The 20,609-nt window shown below is 34.0% G+C and overlaps 1 long non-coding RNA gene across 1 annotated transcript in view; it reads left to right on the plus strand.

The window, feature by feature from the left end:
• The window catches only part of LOC141456964 (uncharacterized), a 71,727-nt gene that overhangs the window by 14,465 nt on the left and 36,653 nt on the right, over positions 1 to 20,609 (plus strand). The gene's annotated exons all lie outside the window — the stretch shown is intronic.

A 20,609-nucleotide genomic window follows, 5' to 3' on the forward strand; every position in this document is an offset into this window, starting at 1 on the left:
CCGACATACCTGCCTAGCAATATTATTATTTCAAATAGCACAATTAAATACTAACTAGTGACGCCCTACGCGTCTTAAACCCATAACAATTTTTGTCTCTTAATACCATTTTTAAAAAAGCACAAACTTTTATCCAGGTTTTTGATTTGTTTTTGAATCTCGTTTAAATTGGTTTATGGATAGTTCTGGCTTTACCACATACTTCTCTGATGCACTTTTCAGTTACTTCGCCGTTGAATGTATTATTAAAACTGTCCGGTAGGACAGTTGTATAAGGGTTGATCGTCAAAAACTGCACGAAAAAGCGTAACGTTGAAAAACACCCAACTTTGACAATTTTTTTCTCTTTTTCTATAAAAGATAAAATTCTCAAATTTTCTTTAAAATATAGGGCAAATCCTCCTTTACGCCCGTAATTTTTTTGCAACAACATAGATATAACAGATTTCGAGAAAAAAGTTGCTGAAAATGAGCAAAAACGGCACTTTCAAAAATTGTTGTTGTTCTTCTTCTTGTTGTTGTTGTTGTTGTTACCTTTTTTGTAAACTGCGTAGCGCCTAAACGCGTGAACCGATTTTCATGAATGAGGTGTCATTCGATTCGGAATTTTATGTAGATGTGCCTTTTGGGGGTCTCGACGCTGTACATCGAATGGGAGAGGGGTTAGCCCCCTTTATGTAAGGCCCCCTCTAAAATTATTATTTCTAATTTCTCTGTAAATCTTGGCCCGATTTTGATAAAATTTGGTAGGATGATAGGGTTAGGGCTTCCCTACGTAACATTAAAGCGACGATCTGCTCTTACACTTGTTAAGAGGAAGTATAGCAATCATTTCAAATTATCGAGGCGTGAACCGATTTTCATGAATGAAGTGTCATTCGAATCGAAATTTTGTACAGATTTGTACTTTAAAAGTCTCAACGCACTGCCTTATAAGGAGGGGAGTTTGCCCCATCCAAGTAAAGCCCTTTCTAAAACTATTATTACCAATATTTCTATAACGCTTAGTCCGATTTTCATAAAATTTAGCACGAAGCAGTAATTAAAGCTCCTCTACGTGGCTGTGATGTGCCATCATGCTCTTACACCTACTAAGAGGAAGTACTGCAATCGTTAAAATGATCAATGGGCGAACCTATTTACATTATGAATGAATTGTCGTTCGATTCAAAATCTTTGCCTCTTTGCCTTTTAGGGAGAAGTACTGTAATCGCTGTTTATTTTCTTACTCCTCTTAAAAGGAAGTACTGAAATCGCAGTTTAATTTTGCTTTTTACGTACAAATACCTTCCTATTTTATTCAAAACGCTTTCTCAAAAAAATTGTTATTGAGGATGGCAACTATAATCATTCTTTAAAATGATCTCTCCAGTGGCAGTTACGGTTCCGACTTAACACCTTATCAGGTTATAATGATAGAATTGCTTATTCCAAATTTTAAAAAAATCTGTAAAGCAGATATGTAACTTTGCAAAATAGACAAAAAGAAAAATCTATCCAAAAGGTACAAAAATCTCCTTAAAAAAAACTTACAGTTTAAAATGTTAAGTATAAGGGTTGATTAAACGCCAAAAGGTACACAAATCAGCAAGTACCCATCATTTCATTTACACTTCATTGACATTATTTAAGTAATTTTACTGCATTAACTTTTCCTTCACATTTTTAGAATTTATTAGATGTCACAGACCCTTATGCTGGCCAGTTCATTCATAATATTTTTTTGTTATAATAATGATAAAATGAGTTATGAATTATTCTGAGTAGTCACAAACACATGCATGTTAAAGTAGAAAAAGACAAAGTCAGAGTCGGTCACTGTTTAAATTTGAAACACGGAGGATTTAAAACAATATTTCAGTCTTGAATTCGTCTTACCGAAATATTCGTGAGCACAAATAACACACAGTTGATAACAAGTAGATTATTCAACAATAATTATTCATTTCTCAATTGTAATTAAAATTTAGTCCCCCTAATTTTACTTATAGTAAAATACTGGAATAATTAGCTGTCCTAAAAATATGCATATCTTATTTATCTTATATTCCAAATATATAATACTGTGGGAAGAACACCTAGATGGAGAATGTAATTGAAGAAAACTGTATTATTTGCGATAAAGCTAGATTAATTATTACCTATTATTGTAAACGTTTGACTACTTCATAAAATAACAATTACTTTAATCGAAGAATGAACTTAAACCGACGATTTTTATTTAAAAATAAAAATAAATAAAATGAAATCATTAATGTATGTTGGTGTAAACATTTTTTTAAAAAGTTTTTGAAATTTTTAGCCTCATATTTTTGTTTCTTTTTAACCTGCAATTAATAGTTTGTTTATTATAGATAAATAGATATTACAATCTACAGTCTAGAACAAATATTTTGTAGATGAAAATGGCCAGCGGGTCTGTGACATCTAATAAATTCTAAAAATGTGAAGGAAAAGTTAATGCAGTAAAATTACTTAAATAATGTCAATGAAGTGTAAATGAAATGATGGATACTTGCTGATTTGTGTACCTTTTGGTTTGAATATGCATTCATTCCTTAAGATCAAATATCTCTTGTACTCTGATTAAGTGGAAACATCTAGGACTCACATTGTACTTGTGGAACATAACTCTGAATAGTAGCAAGTCCAACATTATGATCTTTAGAAGGGGATCAGTCTCTTCGGAGCATTGTTATTTCAGAGCTATACCGTTTAATGTTCTAAATGAATATACACGAGGTGTGGCTGCTAAATAACGAGACTGATGCTGCTACAGAAGAACTATGCATGCGCCAAATCCTAACGACCGACAGCTGTGCAGCTTAAAGCCTTCTCTTTCGATTGCAGCGTCTCATACGTGTTAATAGAGAAATCTGTCTGACCGGAACCGTCGTTTGTGTAAGAGGTGTTAGTTTCGTTTTGCCGAAAACATGATACTGCACATGTAGTAGAGCAATGAATTGTCGTGAAATTTCACATGGGTAAAACCGCTACTGAAACTTATCTTTTATTAAAAGAAGTTTATGAAGATGAATGTTTATCACATGCGCAAGTTTTTGAGTGGTTCAAGCGTTTCCAAGATGGCCGAGAAGACGTCGGCGATGATGACCGCCTGGGTTGCCCTTCCACGACCAAAACGGATGAAAATATCGATTATAATTAATCAACATTACTACCGTGAGGTGCTTGTTCAACTCCGTGAAAGAGTAAGGAAAAAACGACCCGATTTGTGGAAGAACAAGTCACGGGGTTCTCCATCAAGACAACGCGCCAGCTCACACTGCATTGTCTGTCAAAACGTTTCTATAGCCAAGGCAAAACATCCCAGTTTTAGGCCATCCGCCTTATTCGCCTGACCTGGCCCCCAAAGTGACTTTTATCTGTTTCCCAAAGTCAAATCAGCATTAAAAGGAACACGATTTCACAGTCAGTTGAAGCTGTGAAAGAAAAAACGGCACGCGTCATGCAGGAGCTGACAGAAAAAGACTTCCAGCACGGTTTCGAACAATGGTAAATTCGCATGGAGCGTTGTAGGGATAGGGGAGGGGTGTATATTGAAGGTGATAATAACTAAATATGTATAAATTTAAAATAAAATGTTTTATAGCAATAGTCTCGTTATTTAATAGCCACACCTCGTACGTATATCTTGGCTGATTTCTTGCCTCTCTTTATCCGGCCATCTGCTAAGGAAAACAATTATTGGTAATCAGGATATAATTTCCAGAATCTGATACCTTTTTTTAACCAAATATAAAGCAGTTTAACCCTACATCCCGCTCTGTCTAGTGCTTCATCTGTCCGGTTACAATCGCTATGAAACAGTTCAAAAGATTCGGCGTTTTTTCATTAAAAAGTTTTTTAAGCTTCTTAACTTTTGTTATGCATCGAAATTGGAGTTTATCAAATTTTTCTGTTTATTAAAACTGCATTTTAGATTGCAGCAAAAGTTTTTTTTTCCATACTGATCACAGCAAACCTGCCCTCAAAATTATCATTAAAATAAACAGCGTGGTTTGGTCATTGGAAATCTTAGCTTATACCAATGATCAATGTGACCAATTTTCCACTTGAAATGTCTCAATTTGGAAGTCGTATTTCATGGATTTTGGACCTGAAAATGGAATTGAGTCTGTGATCTGAAGTATTACTTAACTGTAAATAACTAGGACGACTCACGGGCGATGCTGTATTCTTCCCTTCATCCTTTTAGATCACCTTTCCTCAAAACTAATAATCGAACAACGTAATTTCGAATTCCAAAAGTCAAATTGAGATGTTTCTGTTTTTAAATATAAATTTTAAATAAATACAAGAATACAGATATGTGAATAAATAAATATTACTATTAATAATTTAACAATTGAATTATATATCGAGTTCTAATGAAAGCACGTAAAAAGAAACAGCAGCGTGGACATGAATCATACAAACCTTATCGCCCATATTTCGACATATTTTCAAAAAGAGTACAATATACGAGAGATAGGACCATAAAACGTTTGTAAACAATTATTTGACACAAAATAAAATTAGACAAACTCCTAATTGTCTTCTTATTCACAAAAAAAGAGGTTAAAAATAAAAGTTTCATGAAATTTGGATAAAATAGTTACAGTTTTGCGGGTAAAAATAATGTCAAACTGCTAATTAGATGTGTCGACTGGACGTGAATAAAAAACTATAGCTCGTATTTCCTTGATCTATGGAGTAACGTCGAATTCTCAATGTATGGTGGCCATTAAAAAAACTAGCAGAGGAATATTTAAATAACCCGGAAATCTAGTTTAAAAAAACCAAGAGTTTTAGAGTTTTATCTGAGTTAATTCATCACTGTGAATGCTGGATTCCATATAGAATTGTTTCAGAACTTAGAATCACTGTGGATGTTTGAACGAATCGCTTGGAATCAAGGAAGCAAAAGGAACAATAATAATAATAATAATAATAATAAAGCTTTATTAACACCCTTTACAGAGAAAAAGCCTCTCCATTGGAGGATTTAGAGTTCGATTTGTACAATTCAATTTAACAATTCTATAGAATGTAGTATAATATACTAAGAAAAAAAAAAAATAGCAAGTAATTAAAAAATAATTAAACGAACAGTTAAGTATGCAAAATTTAGAACGTAATATACTGTAAACAAAATAAGCTACAAAATTTATAACAAAAAATAACAAAAATTACTTTCTTCTAAATTAATAAATTTAAATTCTTCATTAATAAATTATAACTGTTACATCTCAAAATAATTTTTTACAACTTTAGCTATGGATGTTGTATATGCCTTAAAACAAAAGGAACAAATATTAACTCAAAGATTTGGATGATTTCAAAAGTCACAAGGAGGAAGTGGAAATGGTTAGGAGTGATTAAAAATTGGCATACTTACTTACTATAGGGCGCTACGGTCCTGTAAGGACCTTGGCCTCCTTCAGCACAGAATTCCACTCGTCCCTGTCCAAAGCACGGAGTCTCCATCTTCTGACTCCCAGCCTTCTGGCTGTCGGTTTCGACATCGTCCAGCCATCTCAAGCGAGGACGTGCACTTATTCTTCTTCCACCTAGATTTCCATATAACAATTTTTTGGGCATTCTTGTTTCGTGCATCCCTTTCCACGTACCCTAACCATCTTAATCTGGCGGCTTTAGTGAAACTGACTTTAGATTTGGTTCACCATATAAGTCACGAAGCTCATTGTTAGTTCTGATCTTCCAAATATTATTTATCTTTACGGGACCAAATCTTAAAATCTTTCTTTCCCAATTATTTAGAAGACGCTCATTTTCTTTGGTCAATACCCATGCTTCTTCACAGCCATAGGTAACTAATAATTCGGATAATGGTCTTGTAAACTAGCAATTTAGGCTCTTCGTGACATCATTTTGGACAAGATGGTTTTCCGTAGGGAGTAATAACATCTATTTCCTGCAGCAATCCTAGCCTTTATATCTTCTTCTATTTCATTTTTTTTTTTTAGTCAAAATGGTCCCCAAAAGTTGGCATAAAGGAGTTTAAATTGGTCCTTAAGGCAGGAGCAAAAGAACTCGAAGGATGATCATAATAAATAGTTTAAATTAACAATTTTGGTTTGATATAGTTTTCGTGTTTATTTGATGTATTTTGCGATTTCATATTGATTTCAACGTGAAGTTTAATGACTCGGAAGGTTTGGGAAATTTTAGAACATTCTTTCCACAGTCTTTATTTTTTTATTTTTTTTTGTATTTGTGGATTTAAAATATATTTATTATAAGTAATTGTTTCAATTAATCTATTACTTTTTATCACTATTTCCTCCTCTATGTGCTTCGATAACAATCGCTCCATCTAAACTCCGCTTAATCAAAAACAAAAAGAACCTCTATGACTTTCAGTTCTTAACTCCTGAAAAAAGATTTATTGAACTGGACAAACCCAAAAAAGGAAACAAAGTAGAAGAAAAAAAAGCAATTACATGACAAGAAAAAAAAAGCTGCGAAAAGAAAACTAGTTCTCCTTCACTAGTTTTTCACGAGTAGGATCTTTTCTTTAGTGGGAAAAACGGAAAACTGCTAACCTTGAGAAAGTTGATCGAAACGATAAATAGAAGTGAGGGTTTACAACAGTTTGGTTTAGGGATACAAGTGGCCGCCATATTGAACAGTTTTATTGTTCTCTTTCTTACAATTCTATGTTCTGCAAATTTACCAAATTTGGATACTGTCAAAACTTCTTTGTGTATTATAAGTTTCCAAATTTTTTGAAGGGTTTAACGAGTAAACGTAAGTAAAGTAAAGTAATCGCCTATTTTTTCAGGCGGAGCTTAACGTCCAACTACCAATTAGGTGTCGTGGATGGAGGCGACTAGCAAACGTACTTCACTATAAATTTCTTTTATCAACCATTAAATAAAATCCAAGGCCTAACACCGGGAATCAAACCCAGTATCACAATACATATTAGCTTTACTGGTTTAAATACGAGTATTTCTTCGTGTAAACATTCTGTAACCCTACAGGGTATCCATTCAAAAAGATAAGAAGTAAAACGGGTTTGTAGACGGAGCTGTTTGCTCCTATTGAGATCTTTAACTTCGATTAAATCTTTAAACAAGATCAAGAATAATCAGAAATGGTTAAAGATAAACCCAAATTAAAGTAGTTTAAGGGAATTATGATTCTATTTTCGCTAGAATATTCCTCAAAACTCGTATATATACGAATTCAATTTCAATTTACTGATATTTCAACAAATTTCAGATGTCATGGATGGTAAACACTTTACTAAAATCATATTTTCGCACTATCAAAAATAAAGACTCGGTCTGAGAGTCGACTTAGTGCCAAGCATGTTTAATATTTCTAAGCACTGTACTTATCTGAAATAGAAGCTTTATATACCTCAATCTACTATCTAGGTTATCGTATACATTTCTGAACTTTCAACTGCCTTAATCATTTGATGTCCTCAGTTAGTGAGCTAACAAAGAAAGATATAAGTTGTTAGAAAGCAATAAATCTGTGTACATGAATGTGCAATTTTGATATAGAATTTCCTTCCTATATCTCAAATTGTAACACTTATATTATTTCCATTTGTAATCAGTAATTTACGTCCGATATTACCGATTAGTGCATGTAGACAGGCTAGCAACAGCTTTATACTAGGTCATTGATTGGACATGCAAAATCAATGCCCTTGAATGGCTATTTGGTCCGTTCTGCTTTAAGCTAACGCTGTCAATATACCACTAATCGAAATATTATGATCGAACTAGTGAAGTGCAGAAAAGTTATCTGTTTAACATCCTCTAAAATTACTTAGTTTAGGTTAGGTATTAATTTATTTGTTGGGGTTACTTTAAAGATCACAGATTTTTTATTTGTTAATACTAAATTTGTTAGACATCTCCAAAATCTTTGTACACATTATTTTTATTTTTTTAAAAACTTTGCTATTGAATGTTACATACTTCTTGTGTAATAAATAAATATTTGTTTATTATTATTTTTACTTGTTTGCTTAGCTGTGCACGTAGTTAGGTATGAAATATGTTCATGTCAACTGTACCAAAGTAGCCTTGTGGTTACCTAATACAACAAAGGACACCCAATGTAAAAAAAAGAGGATAAAAGTAGAGGACACTTTTTTAGAATTAAATGGAGGGGTGTTGACCAGACATTATTGTTGCCAAGATGGTCTTCTTACTACCAATATACGTAACTTCTTAACATACTAATCATTAATAATATAGTTTGGTTGCTGTCACTAGAAGTGAGAAAAAAATCGTCGCCGTCTTCCATTATAATGAATGCATGATAGGTGCTTGTATACATTTACTAATGATGAGAGGTGGAGTATAGTGCCATCACAAACATGCTCTTTCTCCCTATAATGAGCTGAACAATTTTTTGTTCACTTTTAGAAGGCACCACTCTGTAATTCATATCTTCTCTACTTTGTTACTAATCATTGCTTACTTGATATCATATATAAAGAAAAATAAAACAAACATCCAGTCTCTAATTTGGCTCAATAATGTTCGCAAAGGAAATATAACCTAATTGCCTTTATTTATTCACTTATCTAAGCAGAAATTGTAGTGGATCTGTAGTTGTTAAATTGCTCACAGATTTGGGTGAAACTACGCAATCCAAAGTTATATCTTTCACTCAAGGATGTCTAATTTTTCAGTCTCCATAATCATCTACTCGCTTTTTGCAACCTCTTTTTGATGCTCAACCAACCTGCTCATATGTCTTTGCTTTTCTCCAGCCAAATCTACATTCGCTGCTATTCTCTAATTTATTTACTCTAAGCGCTTTCTAACTCAAAATCATCCAACCATGGCACCTTTGCTTTTTCCCTTCTTAACCAAACGTTCATCTACAGAGATGTCGAGCAGCTTCATAAGTTAAGCTCACAATCTACAGCTCTTTATATTGGGTTTGATAACGAAGCGACTTTTGTCAACATGTCTGACTATCCTCTGAGATTCTATGATTTTCTATACAACAAATCGAGAGGTTAATCGACTTTCTTAACGTCCAACATTCTGGGAGAAACTGAACGTACTTTCGTTTTGTAGAGCGCCATTTTGGTAGTTTTGGTTACATTTCTAATGTTAAAATACCTGTAAAGTCTCTTGGCAAGAAGAATTCTAGCGAGATCCAATTACTTTACTTTACTTTACTAAATAGCTCTACAGCTCTGATCGAGCCTTGGCCTCCCTGACAACCTCTCTCTGTCCAGCGTCTTCCTCTTCCAATCAGTCACACCCAGCTTCCGCAAGTCAGCCTCCATATCCTGCATCCAACGCCTTCTTGGCCGCCCTCTACCTCTTGTACTCTCCATTTTGGAGAAAAGTCGTTTTTTTTGGCATCCGATTGTCCCAGCATTCACACCACATGGCTCAACCATTCAATTCTTCTCACCTTTATGAATTGTGCTATGTCAGCGAGCTCCAATTAGTTCTTTTTATTCAAGGCATACAGAACCTTTTATAGTTCACTCTGAATATATTAACGAAATCTACCTTTAAGGCCTGGATTAGTAGCAACTCGGGTTCCTGCGTAAAATACCATCTAAAAACAAGCGCAAGCGTTCATCAGGGAATCTAGCAAAAATTTGGTAGACACGCTTATCAAGATCAAAGAGCACTGAAGCTGGTAGTGGAAGTACGATGTAAGAGAATAGTGGCAGATTTGGGCAGACTGAGTAAAAGAGACTTCTGTTCTTTGTGTTTTCGATGACTTGGGAATCTTCTTGGTCACATTGTGCGCTTGGGGTCAATCTTCCATCGCTTTATCTATTCTGCTTCAGGGCGCACTACCTTAGCCACAATGTCCTTCGCCAAAGGTCCTTCTCATTGCTAAGGTCCTTCATCAAGGCAAACAATTTTAGAAATCGAATAAAATTTTTAATTAAAATCTATCTAAAATTAGACCACAAACCAAACTACACAGGAAGTGCTGATAATCGGTTCATTTGATGTAACCACAAACATTCCTAACTTCCTGCTAGCAAATATTTTCATAACAACTCGCAGCATTTACTTTTGCCATCTGTTACACATAAGTGAAATAATTCTAACCAAGAGTAAACAGTTAGTGGTTTAAAAATGTACTGTCCAAATATATTTTGCGATAGATGTAACTACTATAGTACATAAAATGGGCTCCTATAACGACACAACTAAGAACTATGCGAATTCGATATTGAGATTTTACTAATCTTGTCTATAGATTAGTGCAATCAACAATATTTAGTCATTTTATGCTTTTCCGCTGAAAATATATTGAAATAGACTTCAATCTGTTACTGCCGTTAAGCTTGAGACTTCTTTAACTTGTCAAAAATCAATGAAAAGAAAAAATAATTAAAGAAGAAAATGTTCAAGTTTAATTGTTTCCGACAAAACATCAACTAAAAACTAAATTAAATAAAAATATTGTCAATTTTAACAAGCGGACGTTACTTCGTCGTTTCGGATTTGGACAACAAATAATCGTGCAATGAGGTTTAAGTTCCGGAGATTTTACAACAATGTTCAAGCGGAGATTCAATTTGGGTTTTTTTTTTTATGGCTTCGTGCGATTCTTCGACGGACGGTGGCGATCGCCCAATGGCCATCAAGGTCCTTAGGTAATGGGGATTCAAGTAGCACCAACCCCATGTCACCATTTCAATCTAATTTTGAAATTTAGGTTTACTGAAGTACCAATCATTAGACTTACAGTTTAAATCTTTGTTTTTTTTTTAACTCTAATTAAGTATAGATTGTAACACATTCAGAAGAAACTAAGTCTGTAAAGGTGAATAATCTAAAATAGTCCCTTTAATTGAGTATCACAAAAGAAGATTTATAATAAAATAGTAAAGTACTTAAGCAATAATTGTCTATCCTAAAAATATGCACATCTTTACCCATTTTATATGACAAATATGTATTATAATATTGTGGGGAGAACATCTAGATTAACAATGTAATTCAAAAAAACTACATTAAAATTTAAAGTTAACAAACTAGATTAATTATTTTACTACTAGACAAAGTAAAGCAACAATCAATTTAATCGAAAAATGTACTTAAAGCGACGATTTTTACATCCTACAGCAGCTGAAGTATTAATGAAGTAATGGGTTCTTGATGATTTGTGTACCTTTTATCGCTTAATCAACCCTTGTACTTAAATTTGTGTTTTTCTTAAGGAAGGGTTTATGCCAGGTGGTAGCCGGTGTACTGGTAAGGTTCTTGGTTCAAACCTTAAAACCCAGGCTAGCTACTCCAAGATTTTCTGTATATAGGAGACTACAATCTCACTATCCTGTAAGAGACCTTCTTTTTTTTTGTCACTGGAGAACTCGACTTAAAGGCAAGTGATTTCCATACTTGCGTAACTTATTTACAAACCACTTGGACGACGCCACAAATTACCTGTAGAACTCAAACGATTGATATAACTTACTATGCTTAAGTCTATGTGGACTAAAGCTATGGTACAGACAACCCAATCAAAACCACTCCGACAGATAGTTGACGCTCCTTTCTACGTCACTAAACTTACTCTTCACAAAGACCTCAAGATCCTATTCGTAAAAGAACTCGCCAAGACAAAATATCTAAAATTCCTTACTGTTCTTCTACTTGCTCTAATCTTTTCGTACAGTCTCGAAGCCTCCACTGAATTATTGCTGACAATTCATCGTTCCTCTGAATCGCCAATGTCCTCGATACTTCCATGAGGTTTGAAGAACATCATTATCATTATCTATACAGAGTGCTATCGCTACGTAGTTTCTCTCCACCTGTTTTATTCATCACCTGCACCATTTATTTACATCTTCACCACTAATATTTACATATTCATGCGACTTATATAACTAACATATATTTCATCCATTCATTGCGGTCATTGAACCAACAATAAGAAATAAATTTATAGCAACAATTCATAAACTTGTGGCTAAATTACTAAAAAATATCCAACTGAATTAATTTAAATCTGACGTCTAGAATGCTATTCAAATAACCCAATAATAAATGCTATAGCTAAATTAATTCAGCACACAACAAGCTAGCTCAGGATGTATTATGCTGAAAGTTTGGGGCTGAATAACCCGCTATGTGGAACCTATGTTTGGATAGCAAACATTTCAATATGCGCTTGCGTCAATCAGTTACCTTCCTTTAGCGAATACACGCCCACTCAGTAAACTTCATTATTTTGTGCAACTTTCGAACTTCATATAATGCCTTTTCAAATTGGGAAAAGTTTTTGAATTGAAATGAATGATCTGGCAAAAGTTCTCTTAGCAATCATTTGAACTTTCTAGAATATTGAAATGTCCTAACGTCCACCTGTATTTTTCTTTATAACATCGATTACATATATATACATATATATGCAATCGATTATATATATATTAGATGTACATTTTTTTAAAAAAAGGCAGTTTTTAATTGATTTTAATTTAGAGGATCTGCAAATATTATTATGCTTTATTATTATTATTATATTGTAGAAGGGGTAAAGCCTTGCCTACCCAGAGAAAGCCTTTAAATTTAAAGTATCCCCAATGCTCATAGAGCGTGTTGAAGTGAAAAGTGTTAGGTATAATGTGCTATGCAAACGCCATTATGCCATTGTGAAGGTCAGTGTAAGTCATTTGTCTTGTTAGGTTGGGTGAAAATGGCGTGCAGACCCCCTCTTGAATTAAAGCTTGTATTAAAGTCTATTGCATTTTAGTCTTGAAATAAAACAGGAGTAATTCAGATACAAGCCGTTCAGTAGCTCCAGATTGAGGTAACTCTGCCCAATAATATTGCTAACTGAACGCTAAAGTTTCTGTAAGAAGACCAGTCACCAAATTAGTCTAGTTTCTGTTTAGCTTAAAAGGCATCTCCAGGCCTAGTTTTCGCCCAATTTGGGCAATAGTCTCTTTGCTTCTGCTGGTTTAGCAAAAGTCACTCCTTAAGAGACGTTTAGCCGGTATCTTAGTTAAATCTAAGACACTGTCTGTAACATAAATTTAGTGGCTGGCTAGATGGCCTTCTTTCCTTTGATCTTCAAGTTCAGGTCTCCACTTATGAGTAGCCTTCTTATGCCCGGAAAAACCATGTCAAGGACGTTCAGAGATAAAGTAGTTCGGTATCAACGCCTTTAATACTGCCTGGATGCTGGCAACTTCCTTAACCACTCTAAGGCTTTTCTAGTTTTTATCTCTGCATAGCTTTAACTCTTCCTAATTTTTAATTCAGGAATTCCTGTTCTATTCTCTTTACACTCTCTTCTTTACTATACAAAAAAGGATACAAAAATCAAACACTGTTCCTCAGTGTTCTTTAGATAAGGTGCTTATTGTGAAAGGACATCTTTGTTGGATGTAAAAGAAAGTAGGAATAGAGGACAAAACCGTTACGAATGGATAAATCAGCATTATTTTAATGATACATACATTTAAGATAAAACTGTGTGTTGGTCCATTGAAGCTAAAGTTACGTAATGTTCGCACCTACTTCATGTATTATAACGTATGGGGTTACAATCTAATAAATCATAAAGGTGTAACCTTGTTTATATACTTGCGTCTGTCGATAATCTTCAAATTAGATAAAAGATTGTGAGGTCATTACAAAACATTGTAACCTAATCTGTTTATTTAAAAATATCAAACTTTATAACTGTGAATGTTAATTCAAATCTTCAGATCTGATCAACAATTTTACATAATTTTTTTTTTCAGTTAATAGAAAATATTAATAATTATTTTTAATTAATGATAAACAGTTTAAACAATAGCAATATTAATAACACCCACTCATGAAAACTGATTAACATCCTCTTAAAAGTAACCGTGATATCCGTTCCAAAAAAAAATAATGTTTACATTTTGGAAGCGGAGTTTAATGATGAATGACTCAGAACAAAGTTCTGATATGAGACAGACTATTTTTAATATCTAATCTTGATTACTATCTAGGATGTGATGAGTATACATAATTCTCTAACTTAACATACCAAGGTTACTGTTTTTCTACTTTTTTTTGCCAAAGATATCTGGAATCTGGCGGAGCCATAACTCTATTACTTGCTGATGGAATAGAATAAAGGTCGTATCTTATTGAAATAACACAGTAAACGTGTAATATTTATTGACAGCAAGCGTCTATAAAGTTCTGGAAATAGTAATAACACAGTAAATCTAAAAAGCTAGCAGTAAGAAAACAAAACACACCGACATCAAGTGTATAATTTCAAAAGCAGCACTACAAAAATGGCAGACAGATTACAGTAATGGTAATGAAGGGAGATTCTATAAAACTATGGCAGATCAGTTACCTAGACAAAACCATGGTTTAAGGGAACTGTCACTAATAAATGGTTTGTTACGACAATAAGCAGGCTGAGAGCGTACCACGCTGTTTGTGGATCGTATCTTCACAGGATCAACAAAAGGTCCTCTCCCTCTTTGCGTAGATTGCAATGAGGAGGAGGATTTCAAACATATAATAATGATATGTCCACGTTATGTGGTAGAAAGAAAACGAATGTTTGACGATATATACAGGTATTTAGATGCACCATTTCGCTACGAAGACATAATATTCTCCACCAACATCTATGTGCTTAAATCTGTTGCAGAGCTAGCGATGAAATATGAATGTATTTAAAAGTTATAGCCGATTAGAATGAATGCAAGAAAATGATTAAAGAAGGATTACGTGATTTTAATTCAGGTTAAGCTATAAGGATGGCAGGAGCACAGAGTACTGATCCATCCAGTAGTTCATGTAAATAGTTGTATATAGTAGAGGGATGAATGTGTGAAGCGAATGTATTTATAAGTAAGAATGGAGAGTGAGTGATATTCTAGTGATAAGCACCTAGACGATGCTGTATGGCGAAAGCCAATGCCAAAAAAAAGGCAAAAAAACAAAGCTAAAAAAAAATATGCAATACAATAATATGAATAAATTATTAGAATAAGAAAGAGTACAAATTAGATAAAGTATGAGTGAAGATAGAAAAAATTATTAATTCAAACGGTATGAATATCAAATGAAAGAAGTTTCATTCTTTTACAAAACTGATAACTTATTGCTGCAAAATGAATGGTATAACTAACCGTCAGCCATTAAAAAGGCTTGAAAATGTAGTATTTGCAATTTTTCCGCTCCAAGTGTAAATTGCAAATGACTTTATCCGACTCTCCTATAAAAAACAATCAATGACATTTGATTGGCATGTCCGAAAACAATTCATTAACCTAAACTACTTTGTAAAGTACAGTAAGAACTCATGTAATTACAGTTGATGCTGTAAAAAAAATTGTTAATTTTTTTTCTCGAGAAATTTATAATCAACAATATCAGTTTTATAACTTAAAGAACACTTTTCCATAAACACATATGCTTTTTTTTTAAATTTATTTTGTTATTTACAATCTGTATAATACACTATACAATAAGTAAATAGGGAGAGTGAAGTATAAATGGATGCGTGAAAGGCAGGAGGAAAGAAACTGCCCAGTGGTAGCACTTTCTACAGGTTTTAGGCCTTCAGACTGCGAGGAAGTCGTGGGGCCACTGGCGATTCAGTCGGCGAGGAGGATTGTCAGTAATGTCAGAGGAGGCGAGAGACTGTAATAGAGGATTGGAGCAAGTGGAGAGAGCAGTATGGAATTTTTGATATTTAGTCTTGGCTAATTGGTGTACGAAGGGGATGTTGAGGTCGTTGTGAAGAGTAGAAAGGAGCGTTTGCTATCTGTCGTTAGTAGTTTTCACAGAAATATCTGCACAGTCCGTATGTTTTATAGGTTTGGCTGTACCCCACAGCTCTTGTCCGTAGTTCCACATAGGTTTGAGGATAGTGTTGTATATTAAGCGTTTGAGTTCAATGGGTAATTTGGAGCGTCGTCCATGAAGTCTGTAAAGCAGTATCGCACGTTTCGTCATTGCTTGTCTTTTAAGTCTAGTGTGTGGGTTCCACGTGAGTCGTTTATCTATGTAGTGCCCAAGGTAGCCCACCAGATCTGTACAAGGAAGAGGATTGCTGTTGAAGAGGACAGGTGGACAGGAGCCCCGTCGGAGAGTAAACGTGGCAAACACATATGTAATTTCTTGAATTAGGTAGTCGCTTTGTACACTGAGTCTTTAACATCAAAATTAGATCGAATTAAAAAATAAAAATATTGTATAACCTCGCCATAGCTCTCGAAATTCCAAGCCAGTATTTTATAGCTACTAATAACAGCTGTTACAAATACTACTCCAATAACACCGATTTTTTAGAATGTTAGGGTGGTCACTACAAGCTGATGCCAAAGAAAACGAATTACATATGTAATTTTCAGAAGAACATCGCACATGAACATAATTTAGAGCAACACATGATCTATAAGAAAAGGGACTACAGAGAAAAATAAAGGTAATGTTAAAATAGTGTAGGACACCAGGTGTTCCTAACAGTAGAGGCTATCGAGCTAGTCGATTCGACCCTAACAACTACTTCACACAATAACTGGTCTATTCAGTGTAATAAAATAAATAATTTATGTTTATTTAATAGGGTCAGCTTGAGTAGATATTATTATTTATAAGGAGTTGTTCAATTCACTTGTAGTTACTGTGAGAAAGAAAATTATAAAATTGCTAAGGATGAAAAAGAAAAATGGTTTGTTACAGTAAAAAGATGTAGAGAGCAAAATTTTAAAAGGTAATACAGGATGGCGACTCTTTCCTATTCGAAACGGATATTCCTATAAATGTTGTAAACAGCGTCAAAAGAGGTTAATAAAGGAAAATCTAAATATTACAGATAGCGGAGCCTTTAAGAATCCTGCTGAAGAAAAGCGCAGGATAGTAAGAAAGAAAGCTGACAGAAAAGTTGCGAGACAAGGTTACCTGTAGCGTCCAAGCTTCTGGTGCCCACCACAAACATGGTGATATCACAGCCGTCCAAATAATCGTGAACCATACAGGAAAGAGTGGCGTCTCTCTTCGATAAAACAATGGGAATGATTAACCTCTTATTGTCACAAAATTCATTTAAATGGTTTCTGAAATATTATTTTTTGTCTGCAATTTTATTAATAAGGTTTCTCTTTCAGTAATATAATGATCGCTATCATCTTGAAAGTGAAAAGTGAAAAGGCAAAACTTTTCCGATTATAAAAGCTAGAAAAAACTGAGCCCAGAAAATTGATAATAATATAAATTTAACTAGTACACTTCATTGAAATTTAAATATCGCAAATTTAGCTACAAATTTACAAAAAAAATTATTCTTGTTTGTTAAAAAAGGAGGCCTTGAAGATAACCTAACTAAGTGAACTAGATCAATCACGTTAATGTAACTCCACAACATTCCTCAAAATGCTACGTTTAGTTAGGACATTCAATAATAATTAGGATCTTAATATGAATAAAATTCAAGTAAATCAATTTAGCAATTGCTGACAGCGTAATTATTTTTAATGAGAATTCATTTAGAAAATATATTTTTATTAATTATTAACTTATTGATTATCTCAAGGTGAAATGAATGTAATTCAAAGATTATTATTCAGTTTTCTCTCCTTAAATTGATTATTATTTTCTTTTAAAATATAAGATTTTACGAATTTCAAGGTTGTAGTTAAATAGAAAAAGTTAAATTTAGTCTTTTGACTTCAATCAAAAGTGTAAAAATAACTTTTCCTGAGTATGGCGATTGAAAATCCATGATTTGTCAACTAACGCTAGGGTTTTTTGTTGATGTTGAAGATTGGGGCTTTATTTTTTTTTTTTTAAATTTGTATAATTTTTTTATTTCATTAAAAATAGGGACCCGAAAAACAGCCCACCAATGACTTCCTCAAACTCAATGACTTGTTGAATCACTGGCCCCCAGAAGAAAAATGATTCATTAACCAAAAACTGATAAAATTTGATGGTGTCAGATCGGCCCAGTATATGCAGAATGACGACTGCTGAATTCCGTCAAGTTTTTGCGTTTTCAATTAAGTAAAATTTTGATGTTTGACGGATCATGTTGAAAGTGCCTGATTTTTGGTAAGCTGGAGATTTCTGAGCCAAAGCTGTGTACATACGTACATTGAAGTTGTTCAGAGAAAAGCTGTGAATGAAATGTGAATGAACTTATAACGCAAAATGCGTTGATTGTAACTAAATAAATGATTAAAAAAAAAAAAATTTATACATATTTAGTTATTATCACCTTCAATATACACCACTCCCCTATCCCTACAATGCTCCATGCGAATTTACCATTGTTCGAAACAGTGCTGGAAGTCTTTTTCTGTGAGCTCCTGCATGACGCGTGCCGCTTTTTCTTTCACAGCTTCAACGGACTGAAATCGTGTTCCTTTTAAATCAGATTTGACTTTATGAAACAGGTAAAAGTCACTTTGGGGGCCAGTTCAGGCGAATAAGGCGGATGGCCTAAATCTGGGGTGTTGTACTTGGCTAGAAACGTCTTGACAGACAAAGCAGTGTGAGCCGGCGCGTTGTCTTGATAGAGAACCCATGACTTGTTCTTCCACAAATCGGGTCGTTTTTTCCTTACTCTTTCACGGAGTTGAGCTAGCACCTCACGGTAGTAATGTCGATTAATTATAATATAATATTGGACGTGGAAAGGCGACCCGGGCGGTCATCATCTCCGACGTCTTCTCGGCCATCTTGGAAACGCTTGAACCACTCAAAAACTCGCGCACGTGATAAACATTCATCGCCATAAACTTCTTTTAATAAAAGATAAGTTTCAGTAGCGGTTTTACCCAGTTTCATGTGAAATTTCACGACAATTCGTTGCTCTACTACATGTCTAGTATCATGTTTTCGGCAAAACAAAACTAACACCTCTTACACAAATGATGGTTCCAGTCAGACAGATTTCTCTACTCTTTACGCTGCACAGCTGTCAGTCGTTAGGATTTGGCGCATGCATAGTTCTCACTGTAGCAGCATCAGTCTCGTTATTTAATAGCCACACCTCGTAGTTGCAAAAGCTTAATTTATAATTAATTATCAATGTTTATTTTATAAATTAAAGAGATGATGTTGCCTTAATTATTTTGTATGCATATTCTCAGAAACAATCTCATAAAGTGAATAGTTTTGCATCCTAAATGAAAATTATAAAATAAAAAGTAATATCTCTCTATCCAAAAAAAAAGCTCTTGTTTCACTCTGCTCAACCAAAAATTCATTTTTCCATTTAATTGATTTAAAAAAAAAAATATTCGGACAATAACAAATATCGAAACTAGTTTGTAAATTATTTCATAAAAATCCACCTCCTTCATTTGCATCAGTTGAATGAATCGCAGGAAGTTTGCGAGTTCATTGACTCATGTATGATATGTTAGAGATCGCTTTGAACAAATGAGGCGCAAAATAAAAGAGATCAAAAAACGCACAATGCTATTATGCAAAAAGAAATCTGCACAAGTGGTGACTATAGATACTCTAGAGATAAGTTTTTGCTTTTTTTTTTTTTTTTTTTGATAGCGGCAATTTCATAAAAACTTATCTCGTTTTTGTCTAACCACTTTAAGATAAGAAAGAATTTTGTTTTTGCTTGTTTAAAAGTACTACGACCTATTTTATGATGTCAACAATCCTGGAAGAATACTTGGTTAAGATGTTTTTTGTCTTCGGTGAAATAGTTTGGAAAATGAAGATAGAATCACTTAGCATCTAAGCTAAAATATTATTAAAAACTATCCCTTAATTTCAACCCTTTTGAAGGCAACCTATCAACTCAATACTTACTCCCGTCCTACCTTCATCATACGCTGAACTGAAGCTGGCCATACGATCATTTTACGACGGCATAACGGCGGCCTCGGTTGGTTGTCGGATAAGCTCGCCAGTGAACTAACGGCTCCGATTACTGGATGGTCATCGTTCTCGCCACTCAAGCCAATTTAAATGCACATAAGTAGTTCTTTTTTTACTATGAATATGTACGTAAAATTCAGGTTTCAGCTATCAATTTTGCTTTTTGAACACTATATAGTTGCAGAATAAATTATTTGTAAAAGAAACATAGCTTCATACTTCATACTTTACAAGAAGCATATAAAAATATATATAGGGTGTTCATTTTAAGTCGGCTCAAATGCATTTCATGCTTAAACGGTTGATCTGAGCAAAAAAATGGTAGAGGAAAAATTTGTTGCCCGTCATCTCTAGTTTCAGAATATGTGTCTTGATTTTAGATTTCTGCCCGCATTATAAAGTTATGGTAATTTAAATGGTAATTTAAAATATGAAAAACAAATTTCAGTTTATTGTCAAAATTACGTAATTTTTTTTAAAGAATCTGTTCAAACTGAGCACAATCAACGGATAGGCAAGCCAAAACTCTGGACTCCCACTGCTTGTAGCAGCATTTATGGTGGCGAAGTCAAGATCTAGGCAGGCTAGAGTTATTCGACGTTTCAGATCATCGACTGAAGCCACGGGATTAAGGTTACTGTACACTTTACTTTTTAGATATACCCACAAAAAACAGTCCATTGGGGTTAAGTCCAGAGATCGAGGTGGCCATTGGATGGGACAATGTGTCCCAAAGCACTTTTCTTGGAAATTTCTGTCCAGGTAACCTCG

The sequence above is a fragment of the Rhodnius prolixus genome, unplaced genomic scaffold, assembly GCF_049639745.1.
Source record: "Rhodnius prolixus isolate KJV_2025 unplaced genomic scaffold, Rpr scaffold_10, whole genome shotgun sequence".
Classification (NCBI taxonomy): domain Eukaryota; kingdom Metazoa; phylum Arthropoda; class Insecta; order Hemiptera; family Reduviidae; genus Rhodnius; species Rhodnius prolixus.